Below are 12,839 nucleotides of genomic sequence, written 5' to 3'. Positions count from 1 at the left end.
CTCTTGGCAGCAGAAAACATTGGCTGTTAAGTAACGAAATATATTTTCCGGAGCATGGCTTCATATACCTCCACAGTTTACCAGTTTATGCTTAGAAGTAGAATTGGCAGTTGCTGGACGAAGAGAGTAACTATGAACTGGCAAGCTTTAAGAAACTCCTATTTGATTTAATGTTTGTGAAGAATAAGAAAAATGGACAAGCTTGTAACTGTGATTGTCAAACCAGGCTTTTTAGTTGAACGTTTTATTTCTACATTTATAGCTGATATGTTGCTTGTATTCCTCATTTTACTTCATCAGTCAGGTCACAGGTACAGATACAGTACTTAAACATTTCTGCAAGAAATGAGAATCCTGGCTGCAGGAGTCAACTTGTTTGAAGGCAATTAATGAAGACAAATGTTGACACGTAATGGATTTCAACTTAGTAGGACTTTTGTCCTCAATATTGTTAGATTTGATTTAGCAATTCATTTTGCTTTATGATTTGCATTTTACTTAAATATTTATTCCTACATGGTATACATCTACTGTTTAGTTAGGTAGACTAAGTTCTTACAATTGTAATAATTTCCAACAACAGGAATTTTAGTTGAATGTTAGCTTAACTGCTTGAGTAAGATGTTCAAGGCAAGGTTGGGAGAACAGTGGCACAGCTGGCATTTTCTGCTCTGGCTTTTGCCCTTCGCTTTTCTATATCTAAGCCTGAGTTTACCTGAAAAGTTTTTGCTTTTCTTTTTACTTTCAGGTAAAGGAGCCATTTCCTTTGTTTGTTTCCTTTTGTCAGAAATGTCACTCACTCTTTTTTTGCTGCTTCTTTTCCAACCGCAGATGACATTTCCACTGTACTTAAGGAGCATACTAATGGCAGAGTATTAATGTCTACCTCCTTTCTCTCACTGGCAATGACTTGGCTAATAGCTTGCTATTCATAGAAATGAACTCTTGAGAAAGATCAATTAATTTGTGTCTTCCCTCAGCAGTGAATTTAACTGTTTTGATTGCAAGAGAGGGGAAAAAGGGCAAAATATAGAAAATTTGCTTGTAAGGTGAAGCAAGTATGAAGCATTAGTTCCAGTTGCAGGTCGTTGGTGAGAGTGGGGGTGCGGAGGAAAGGCGTCTTCCTCCAAGCACTGAACACCTGGCAGCAACTTCATTTGAATGATTGCTGGTTCTGATTTCTTTCCTCTTGTAAAAACACAGTTCTCTGCTCTAGCTGCCTAAGACTCAGAAAATTGAACTAAAATTTTGCCCTCAATCTGCAGAACATATTTAAGTTCGTTTGTAAAGGCTCTTACTGCGCTTGTCGAATGACGTGCCTGTAATCTGCTGGTTATTATGTGTTGCCTGATCCTTGAACCAGGTGACTGTTTTATGGATCTGAAATAGAAAAAGGCGTGTAACACCCAGCCCCCAGTGCAGTAATATTGGGAAAAACCTGCTCAGGTAGGAAGGTGAGGAGCGCTATCCTTCTCGCTGCTTTTCTTTCAACGAACAGGTCATACTTTTTCATTTAACTGCTCTAGTGAAATAGAAAAAGGAGGTAAGTGAATTATTCCTGAAGCAGCTGGAGTCAATATAACTTAATAGATGACCTCATTACTCAAAGAGTAACATTGACCTTTAGGAAATTTCATGGGTTCGTGGAAATAAAGCTTGATTTGCTTTGACTGACAGAAATATATATTAAACACTAACTGTTGATTTGTGTTGTTATGCAGAGTGGCCATCCTTGTAACCCCTGGCAGATCTTAAAACTTCACTGTCAAAACTGTTGCTGGGTAGGCAGGAACAAACCTCATAGCTCTTAAAAACAAATTTCTGATTCATTTAGAAACTTCCAAATATCTTGGCTTTTCCTCATGAGGAAGGCACAAACAGTAAAAACGCCATTTATGGGGAAATTACTATGGCAATTTTTTTCTAAAAGCAGATGGTAGATACAAAGAGCTAGTCTTGGTATCAGGAAAGCAAACTGGTGAGAATTGCTTTTGGGATTATAGAAGAGCTTTTGGCTGATCAGTTTCGTTTGTTTTTAATCAAGTGTCATTATATTACCATTATTAAAAAAAACCCTAAGTACACAGTGTGGAAAAGTACAGTACAAACCTGAAAAAAAGCCTCAAGTAGTTTAACTGTTGTTTCTTGTACATGCAGAGAAAGAAAACATACTATTTACGTGTTTGATAAATGACAGTTAATCATATAACCTGCAGAATATATGGAACAAAGGGTAGAATGAGTATTATGTATCCATCATTCACTGTCCATTAAAATGTTAAATCATATTGTAGCACTTGCAAGTGCTTCATATGTATGAAAAGCACTGTGTTTTGATTGCAAGTAGAATGGAGTCTTTTCTTTTACTCAGGGGGAGATGGGTTTGAAACTGCAAAGTAAAATGAATTATCTGTAGCTTGCCAGGCAAAAAAAAATCAGAGAACTATAGAGAGGTCAGTAGGCTTTTCAGAGTGAAATGGTGATTAAAAAAAAAAACAAAAGACGCTCAACTAAAAATTTTCCAAAGACATTTGGAGAACAAAAGAATAACTGCATGGCTTTTGAGTTCATTGTTGAGACTTTGCTTCAGTGTTACAGGACTGGTGAGCCAGAGCAAAAACAGAGCAGCTGATAGGAGTTTTATACAAGTTAGCATCAGCAAAGGATGTAGTGGCTCAGTTGTTAAAAACATTACTCTCTTTCAGCAGATAATGCGTCTCACTCATATTTGCTGAGCTACACGTATGGGGGGAATCTGATGGGTTTTAAGGACAGCTTTTACCCCAGACCACACTGTGAGTCCAGGGGAAAAGCTGCTTCTACATCAAAGCATGTTGATGTGGTTTGGGTTATGCTTGGGATACTCTTATTTGTACACCTGCATCCTGGCAGTCTCCAAAACCTGTTATTGCCGTTGGGCTTCTCTGAAATACCCTCTTGCAGGGGGACTTTCTCAAGCTCTCCTGTTGAGATCGATCTGCTGTGCGCATTTGTAAAGTATGAACTGTCAGGACCAGAACCTCCAGAAGGTTTCTTTCAGATATCCCGGTAACTTCATGCAGTTTGAGCATATGAAAAACACAAAGTGTGTTCTGAAAAATGTCTCTGCTTATTGAAGTAAATGACCCCTGTTAATAAATTATTCTCTGTGCAGAAAGTGCAGTTACAAGAGCCGTAACTTTGCTGGCTACCTGCACTGGATGAAGAGCAGGGACCAGGAGTACCTCTGTGATGTATCTGTATGTTTGTGTACAGGCAAAGACAGGCAGATTTTTGGGCCCTGGCATTTGTTTTGCTGGGGCATGAAGCTGGATGGTTTTAATGGACTTTGGGAGATAGGGGAAGATTATCCTACAACTGCAACCAAAATGTAACCACAGAACTAGTGCAACAGTGAGTTTTTATCTCCACTACTGATTCTGCAGTGATGTTTTTTCCCGGAGCTGATGGTTTCATCAAATCGCTTCCCATGTAGTTTGCATGACTCTCTTGGAAGTAGTTCCATTTCATACCAGAGTCATCAGTCTGCAGCCTCACTTGAGACTACTGAACTCTCCTAAGTTTGCTAGTCATATTGCCATTTTTTTAATAGAGCTAACACTCCTGGACTTTGCAAACCTTGCTTATCTTTTCCTCCCTAATGTTTTTCTACTTCAGTGTATTCTGCCCTGTACAGAAACTGTTCCTACCGGTTAGAGTGCAAGATGTGTTGACTGAACCTTGATAAACTATGAAGATATGAGTATGCTGTGAATGAATCACAGGATTTGTGACACTGATAGGTGATTCTTGATGCACAATTTATGACACGTTAGACTGATATTCAGAGAAAATTCAAACATGCTGAAAATTAACTTTCTCATACCCACAAATTAAATCACTGTTCATTTTCCCACTTATTCCCTTTCTAAGTATTCTGAATCACTCATATTTCCTTTCAGGTTAATTTGTACTTTTTTTTTTCTTGTTAGAATTTTTTTCGGTGGGTGTCTGAACTTTTTTCAAACCTGGTTGTAAACAAAATAGTGTTCATTGTATTTGTCTTCCCCACTTAGGTCTTCCATCATCTACCAGATCCTAAGTTAGCTTAATAAAAGGAAATCTATTCTTAGACTGTAATTTGCACTGGGTAAAATCCAAATATTTAAAAAGGGTCTTAAGTTATGACCTTGGTTTGCCTTTTACTGCAATCAAAATAGTGAACTGTGCCACCAGTAGACAAATGTGAATCAGTACGTTGTGTCAATTAGCTGATGTTTCATCTACCATAGGAAAGGAAAGGAGCTTAAGGTAGAAGGCAAAATTACAGAAAAAGAGTAGTCAAAGAAGAAACACGGGGTAGGAACTAGACAAAACTGCTGCTGCCACTCTAATTGAATCTCTGTTGTGTTATAAGCTCTCCTGACTAGATTTAGTGCAGAAATTTCTCCATGTGCTACAGCTCTTTTGCACGACTTCACGCCACTGTCTGAAGGCAACACCTAGATTCACCACCCAGTTGACTTTGTCTTCCCACTTTAGACCTCAAGAAACTAGAAACTTTTTTGCATGTTTTTTCTGTGCTCACTCTCAATGGGGTTGGAGGAAGGTTGGAGAACAGCCGTTCAGACATGGAACTAATATATAGCTTTGTTTACTCAATAACAAAATGAGAACAAGTTTTCACCACCTTTAACTAACATCATCCACAGTGGTATTTTGCTGAGAATATAAAAAGCTTTATAATATTAATAGGCAGCGGAAGCTTGCATAAAACTTAAGTAGCGTTTGAAATCCTCTGCAAAGGCACCGTGTGGCCTCTGGTGCATCCCTCCTTGGTCGGCTTGGTCGGTTTGCAGATGTGGTCAGTGCTAGCTAAGCTGAAGGACTTTTCACTACATATCTGGTATTGCCAGCTGCTGGAGCGAGTGTTACAGTAGTATAGGACAGGGATTTCTTTTACTGCTAAACATAACATACTGTAAATAGTGGCATCTGCCAAGAATATATGGGTAAACTAATGCTTTTTTTCCCCTTCGTGGTACGGCAAAACTAAATATAAACGATTAGGTTTCTGTGTAGTTCCTGCAAAGTCATTAGAGTCAGCCTGTGGCTACTTCTAAAGCAGATTTGTTTTACAAATAAATGACAATAAATCTCTCCTCTCCTAGCTTGACACTTTCTGTCCTGGGAATAATGTTTCAAATCAATTTCAGTTCTCTCTGGTTTTCCAACATTTATTTAAGGGTTAAGGGAAAAAAATATTATGTGATGGTCATTGACTTAAACGATGAGGAAACCGAACAACCTGCCTCCATCTTCTTTAAAGTTGTAACAAGATCTGCCAGAGAAACCTAGGAGATATATGCGTCCTTTAAAGGAAATTCACAAAAAGGTTAGATAATAAATATCAGCATCTTCTCTGCTATAGTTCATTCATAAATTAGGCCCGTTGCCAACATCTTATTTTTGTTTGCCCCAAATAAATCCTTCCATAGGTGTGTAATAGGGAGACTCTTTCACAGTCTACAGCTGCTTCTCAACCCATTTATTGATTTCCAGATCTGAAGATGAAAAATAACATTTCGGAAACAGAATATTTATATGCAAAGCAGCTTTAATAATTAAGAGAACATTTTCTGTGTTGATTTATACTGAAATTTCTTGATTAAATTCTACAGAAAGGAGCATTGACTTGTCATCTTAGCTTGATAAATCTAATTCTGATGGTTTATATCTGAAGTCCCTACAAAACCAGTAACTTACGGAAGCTTGTAAGTGAAAAACTATTGGCTCTCTTAGCCAAAGTGGCTTATTCTGATTATTTCTTGACAGATGTTTATGTGCTTTCCTTGCTACCACATGAAATAGAAAACAATCACTCTTTACTACCTTTACTAACGCTTACATTATGCAGTTGTACCAGCCACATACCATATCCTTATTTCAAATATTCTCTGTATGGTTAGTCAATAGTGATATTTATTGCTATCGTACATATTGGAAAGAGGTGGAGAAACCAAAAGACCCTTTTCAATACAACAAAGCAACCTGCTTGATAATGCTTGAGCTATATCGCTTACCAAATGAATTTTTAGGGGCATCACTTGGTAAACATGCTCTTAATTATCAACAAATTAGAGTAGCTATTAAATTAACTACTCTGTAAAGTTGGATCCATCAGAAATCTACTCTTTTGAGACAGAATATCCAAGCTACTGTTTTGTAATTAGAAAGGAGGAAGGTTTATTTCAGCAAGAAAAAAAAATAGTCCTTATAGTTCTTGACTTAGCACCTACCACGTTTAAGCCACAGGACTCATTTCACGGCTTGCGGAGGGGAGAGAAAACAGCAATTTTGTAATAACGGTGGTTGCCTGTTGTCGAAAAGTCTGGGAAAATAGGACACTATCATTCCTTCTGTACATATAACACAGGGAATTTCAGACCTTCTATAACTATTTGTTCTTTGCTGTAAATTTACTAAGTTATTTTAATTACAACAAAGCAAATGCGGAGTGCAGAGCTTTTGACGTAACGTGCATGATGTCACTTTTGTTGTGGTGTCCCATAGTAAGAGCTGTGGAGTGGTACTCGCCACTCTGAAAGGGAAACTGTCAATATCAGTTATTTAATCTTCAGCTCATTGTGTGAACTGTAAATGCATGAATGAGGCATCGTTCATGGGAAAAGAACGTACAGTGTTAATTCCAAAAGCTGCAAACTGTTAGTGTGTAGATACGTGGAAGAAAATTTTATGTTAACATTTCAATATAGTTGAAACTAGGTATATTAATATTTTAAAAATTAACAGAATTTGTCCAAAGATTGGGGTTTTTTAAACTTAATTTTATGTCACTAAACTTGTAATTGTAATAAAGTAGTTTAGGGATTGAGCTAAAGGGACAGGGATTTTGTTTTGAGATGCAAGAAGTGTTTCAAACGTATGGTTCACTCAAGTTTGTTTAAAAAACGAGCTCTCTTGCTCTTTGTTGGTTTAAAACAATGTGTTCCTTTATTCCTATAGTTAATGTATTTCCTATTTTATATTAAAAAAAAAAAATGCAAAAAACAGAAGCAGCTTTCCATTTCATGCAATTTCCACGAGAGCAATGGAAAATTTTCCTGAGACTAGACCGAACATTTAATTTGGAAAAATGAATTAGTGCTCTATTTTACAATGTCATTGTGAGCAGAGGTTTTAACACACAGCGATGCCACGTTGAATACTGTCTGGTTTTACCTTGGCCTTTGCTGTTATATATTCTAGTTTATAAACTTTTTTGAAAAAGACCACCACAGCTGCCTTGTTTTAAAAACCAAGATCTTACTCTTGACAGTTAATCAATAAGCAACAAACGAAAAGTAATAACGCACGACTTGAGAAATATTGTTTTTATTCGTAGCCTGAGGCTAGGGCTTGCCAGTATGTTAAGATCAATCAATCTTCCCCCTCGGATTGAACTTGCATCCAAATCACCAAATCTGTAAATGTACCATACGCAGAACATTGTGCTGTTTGCAGATGGTGTACGAGGGCAGGGGGGAAAGATGACAATATTTTCTGGATCTCCTAAGAATGTAGAAAGGCAAAAGGAGAGAGAAAACCTGGACTAAAGATCGGAAATATCTGAGGCAATCATTTTTATGGTAAGGAAACTGCAAGTGCTCTGAATGTGCTCCAGCTGATCCAGCTCAGTGCTAAATCATCTCATGCAGAGGCAGAATGATGAACAAACAGGCGAGCACCCTACCTCCTGGTCAGAGTAGTTCTGCTCAGTGGAAAAAATTGATGAATTCAGTGTTTGGAAGAAGCACCTTTGGTACAGCATCATTCACTTTTCACAGAGAATAAGGAAACAGAAACATGGTTTTGTGAGAGGCATTTTTTGCTTTGTCAAAGGACAGGGAGAAGCAGCACCAAAACTTTTAAACCGACGTTTGGAAATGATGAACTTAGCATGCAAACAAGTTTTGTGCAGGCGCTATATTGCAAATACCGTTGAGCAACTTTCCCCGGGTAGATAGCAACTAATTGCTTTTCGTGGCCCTGCCCTTTAATAGCTGCTCTTGTGCTTTCTGTGTGTAGTCTCACTCTTGCTACTAATCTCAGTTGCTAAAATTAATTAGGATATAAACACACCTAGAAATCCTGTAAAACCCCATTTATGTCTGCAATATAAAACAGAACATTTGGCAATGTTAATTGAAATGATAAAAAGGTTTGTAAGACATCAAGAACTCTTCAAGTCAGTCCTCCCTACCTTGGTTTAATGACACAGTAAATGCTTGTTTTTTTCTCGATATGATTATAGTTTTAAACAATAAAGAGTGAGCAGATTCCATTATCTTATGTCAAGGAACCCCCTAGAGAAGATAAAAATGCAGTTAATAAACAAGATTACTTTCCAATGGCAATTGCTCCTTAATAGAAAGTTCACTTTCTAACCTTCTACTCTGGGATGCTAATCATAATCAGTTAATCAATTCAGTCCCATCTGAGTTGCTGGCAGCAGTTTTTTCTGCCCATTGGGACAAAAGTAAATGCAAGGTTTCTGTTGAGGTAAAGGAAGAAAGGAAGCAAACAGTAAAACTGCCTTATTTCATTTGGAAATGATTGCTTTAGGCAATTATGCACCTGCAGCACGAATCCTGTTATCAAGCAGCGTAAATAGCCTACACTAAGTCTGTTGAGCCTTTTTTTGTTGTTTTCTTCTTTAAAGGAAGTTGAAATACTATATTTGCATGTATATACCAAAGCATGGAATAATTTCCATGTTCAGTGATTGGCATGATTCCAACACACCTCATTCTTTGGTTAAGTATTAATCTGTTACATGCTCCGGCGTCACCTGGCATCAATCACTCCTAAATCAGCATACTTCTGGGACTGTTGACAAAAATGCAAAGGTTTGACTTTCCCTTCATGCAGAATCTTATATTTCATTGCTAATTTAGTAATTAATGATAAATGAAATACTGCTGTAGCATTTTCCCCTAATTCCCTATTATGCACAGCCTATATTTTTCATCCTCAGAACATTTGAGTAGGATGCACTCACCTGACAATAAATATTCAATGTATATGGCATTTTTTCCCAAAGCATAAAAATATCCTATTAACAGTGATTTTTCTGTTGATAATTACTTAATTTAGTTTTTATAATTGTTATTGTGATATTTGAGTACTTTACTGGTTCATAAAAGTGTATATAGAAAGTACTTTCCCCCTCCCATGATCTACAGAATTATATACTTTTCCCCTGTATTTATTTTCTTTTCCTCTTAGCTATGTTATACTCCTAGATGCTTTGGAAGCAGACTTGTTCTGACAGTCAGGCATACCTGTAGCTGGAATTAGCGTGTCCCAGCTTTTTTCTTTACCCTTTTTGTCCAAGATTAAATGTCTTTAGGAAAGGAGATTATTTACATTATTCTGGAAAAAGTTATTTGGAAAAAAACCCCGCCGTGCTTCAGAAAATTGTGCCTATGAGAGAAGACTAAGAGAATAATAATTAGTGAAATTTCATTCATTATTAGGAACAAAAATACTTCCACTTTATGTTACTGGAGTGATTGATCTAAATAGAAAAGAACATCATCCTAGTATCTTCAGAAGAAGTTTTCCTAACCAGGCTGCAGCGAGGACAGACGATGGAAAGCGCATTCTCTGCACATTAGAGGCTAATGTACTGTCAGTATTTTAAAAAGATAGCTAGGATGAAATGGGTAATGATAGGATGGCTGGCTTAATGGTAATCCAAGTGAACTTAAAATCGATCGTGGGAAAAACATTGCATGAATCAGGTGCTAAAGAATTAAAAGGCAGCATAATTGGGAATGAGTAACATGATACTGTAAAGTGTACGGGCTGTCAAAGGAGCTTGATGTTTTGGACATCACAAATGTAGCTGATAACTGCAGTGCAATCTCTTTCGATGTCTGCCGAGCCTTTGACTTAGTATTTACCGCAAATTCTTTTTCAATAGCATGAAACCAAATTATATACTGAATAGATTAAAAGCAAGTTTTAAAAAAAAATCACGTTACTAATTACAATGACATTTCATCAGCAATGGGGAATTTTCTGCAGTGCAGAAGAGATCTGTCCAGGATGTCCCAACAGAGTTTATTGTATTTGTGACTGGCTTAGAAGACACCTGACTGGGTGACGCCTTTATTTCTACTGCTATTGATAACTCCTTTCTTTTCAAAGGCTGAGTTTTAAGGCTTAATTTACATATCTACTTAGAATGCACTAATACATAAAAGATTGATCTCTGAAACCGCAGTTGCAAAATATTCAGATTTATTACTGTGCCTTTGTGCTAATAGGTAGTTGTTTTAGAGCACAAATCAGATGGCCAGTTTTGAAAATTTGGCTTAAATTACACAATCAGAAAACACCTTATCTTGACATTTTGGATCTGCTTGAGCTTCTGTTAACGCTGCTCCTTCACTTTTGCTTCTGACTTTACAAGTTGAACTTGTAGCAGATGCAGCCCTTCCTGTACCTAAAGACGGGTGGCACTTACTATCGTTACGATATCAATCTCTTTCCTGTAGAATCACTTTGCCTACTTTTTTTCTGCACCCGGACAGAGCATGTTAAACCTCTGTCTGGGACTCTGCTGCGTGCAGAAAAGCTGGTCGGGGTGTGTGTGGTTCTCCTGGGCTAATAAAGGGAGCCCCCTTGTCTTGGCAGTGGTGGTGAGGCTCAGCTTATTGATTTTTGGAGCCGACTGGATTGTGAATGGTGGTGTTGCCAGGTAGTCAGGGGTTTCCTCCTTTTTGGGGGGACCAGCTTGTGGTGATTGCCTGGCTGGGAGGGACAGGAGTGATGTTTTGCCCATGGCAAATACCAGCTGTAGAGCCCCAGCATAGCAACAGAGCTTTTTGCCCAACTTTAAACCCAAGCAAAACACCAAAACCCCTTATCCAACCACATTTATAGTAAGCAGTAAATATTTTGTATTCCCCTGCTCAGCATGAACTCAGGCTACAACCTGTGCATTGCATATTACTGAGCAGCGTGTTAAACAAATGGTGACAAACGCTGATGATGTGCATGTTGTGTTTCCATTTTATTTTCATCAGTTTTATCACTAGCACTTTAGTTTATACACCATTGTATGTTGCGCAATCCAACGCAACCCCACAGCCTATTCTTTTGTGTTTCCATCACATACATTCCTCTTCTTTCTCCGAAACTACTTAGGTGGCATTAAACAAGCTTCCCAGTGTTTGAAATAAAAGCTGACCTGCTGGCAAGAATGTAAGGGGCTTTGCAGGAAAAAAAAGACCCCAAACATGCCAGATTGACTGCTAGCAATTATTTGAGCTGTTCGTCATACAGCAGATAATACAATCCATTCTGACTCTGATACAGAGCAGCTGCTGTTGTTTTTTTAAGGTTCTTAATAAAAAATTCACATTAATGCAGAGGTAGAAACTCCAAATTCAGTGTAGTACTGCACACAACCTTGCTGTACTACTTAAGGCTAAAAAGGCTCCTGCAAATGCAGGGATCTGGAAAGACGCTAGAGAGATTTTCTCAACTAGCTTCCAAGGTATTAAGAGAAGTCTGAGCCTGGAGGGCAAATCGGTCTGTACTGCAGCCATCAACCGATGCCTGGGTGTCTCTGTATCCATTTTCCTGTTCAGCTGACCCTTTCCATCTGGTACTGGAAGGCTTGCTTCAACCTAAAGGCTGTTTCTTTCATTGCAAGGTCTCGAGGACAGGAGCGTGTGCGTCTACTTCACACAGGGTCCTGTTCCTCTGTGCTGTGGTGGTAGGAAGGATAAAGGCTAATATGTGATGTTATTTTTAGCTTCATGAGTCATTCCTGCAGACAGTTAGCGTAACTTCTGTGCACCTTCTTGCTTAGGTAATTTGGTTTGTCATCTCAGCGTGCCCAATACTTTAGTTCCCTGTAACAAAGTCATTTCTACTGTGAAGAGCTGAGATTGTGTAGTGGAGTTATGGGGTGGCGGGAGATATCTTTACTATTATATTTGTTTAATTTACAAGTAAATGCCCCCAAAACAATGGATGTTATTTCCAGCGGGGCAGCACTGCGTTTGAAAGACTTTTTAAGGACGACTTCTAGCTGTATGCATTCTGGAGGCCAAAATGGCATCTCAGCAACTGCTTGCCGTTCTCCTGTCTCTGTGTTCTCAGCAACTTCCGATCACATCTGTAGGGCACTGAAGAGTAGTGACTTCTGTTGATAAAGTACAAGATGCATCTATAAGATCATTCGCAATGATGTCGCTTCTGCAGGACTAAGTACAGAATTTAGTAAAAAACTCGTTAGAGTTAGCAGATGCCTTTTTGTAGTCAACAACACGGTGTCGTTATATTTGGAGTGTTCTTTCAAGTTACAACCCACTGTATTGATTTATTTTAAACAAATGCTTTCAATTAAGTCAATGCATTTTTCCTTCACCTCCCACTTTCCCTGAAGTTAGACTGATTTGTATGACACACCGTTACTTTTATTAGCAGATCATAAAACACGCAGTCTCTCAAAGGAAAAGCTATGCCTTCTTTCCATAGGCACTTAAGTGCCCTATAAACAAAATGGAGCCGGGGTCTTGGTCACCATTAAAATTACTCTACCCAAAGAATATTAAACACCCCCCCCCCCATTCCTAACTAAGGTGGGTGATTACACCAAAATAAGGAATTCTTGCAAAGATCTGTGCTTGTTTGAAGCTGTACTCATGTACAGATTCTACTGCAGTATGCTTTTTATTCCAACTTATATCAGCTTTTGTGAACTAATTTCCAGATCAGTTAGGCATTCAGGCATAGAGAATAAAATGTAACTACTGTTGTATGCGAGATCCAACCAATTA

Source organism: Grus americana, chromosome 4, assembly GCF_028858705.1.
Source record: "Grus americana isolate bGruAme1 chromosome 4, bGruAme1.mat, whole genome shotgun sequence".
NCBI lineage: Eukaryota > Metazoa > Chordata > Aves > Gruiformes > Gruidae > Grus > Grus americana.
This window is presented reverse-complemented; position numbering follows the sequence as displayed.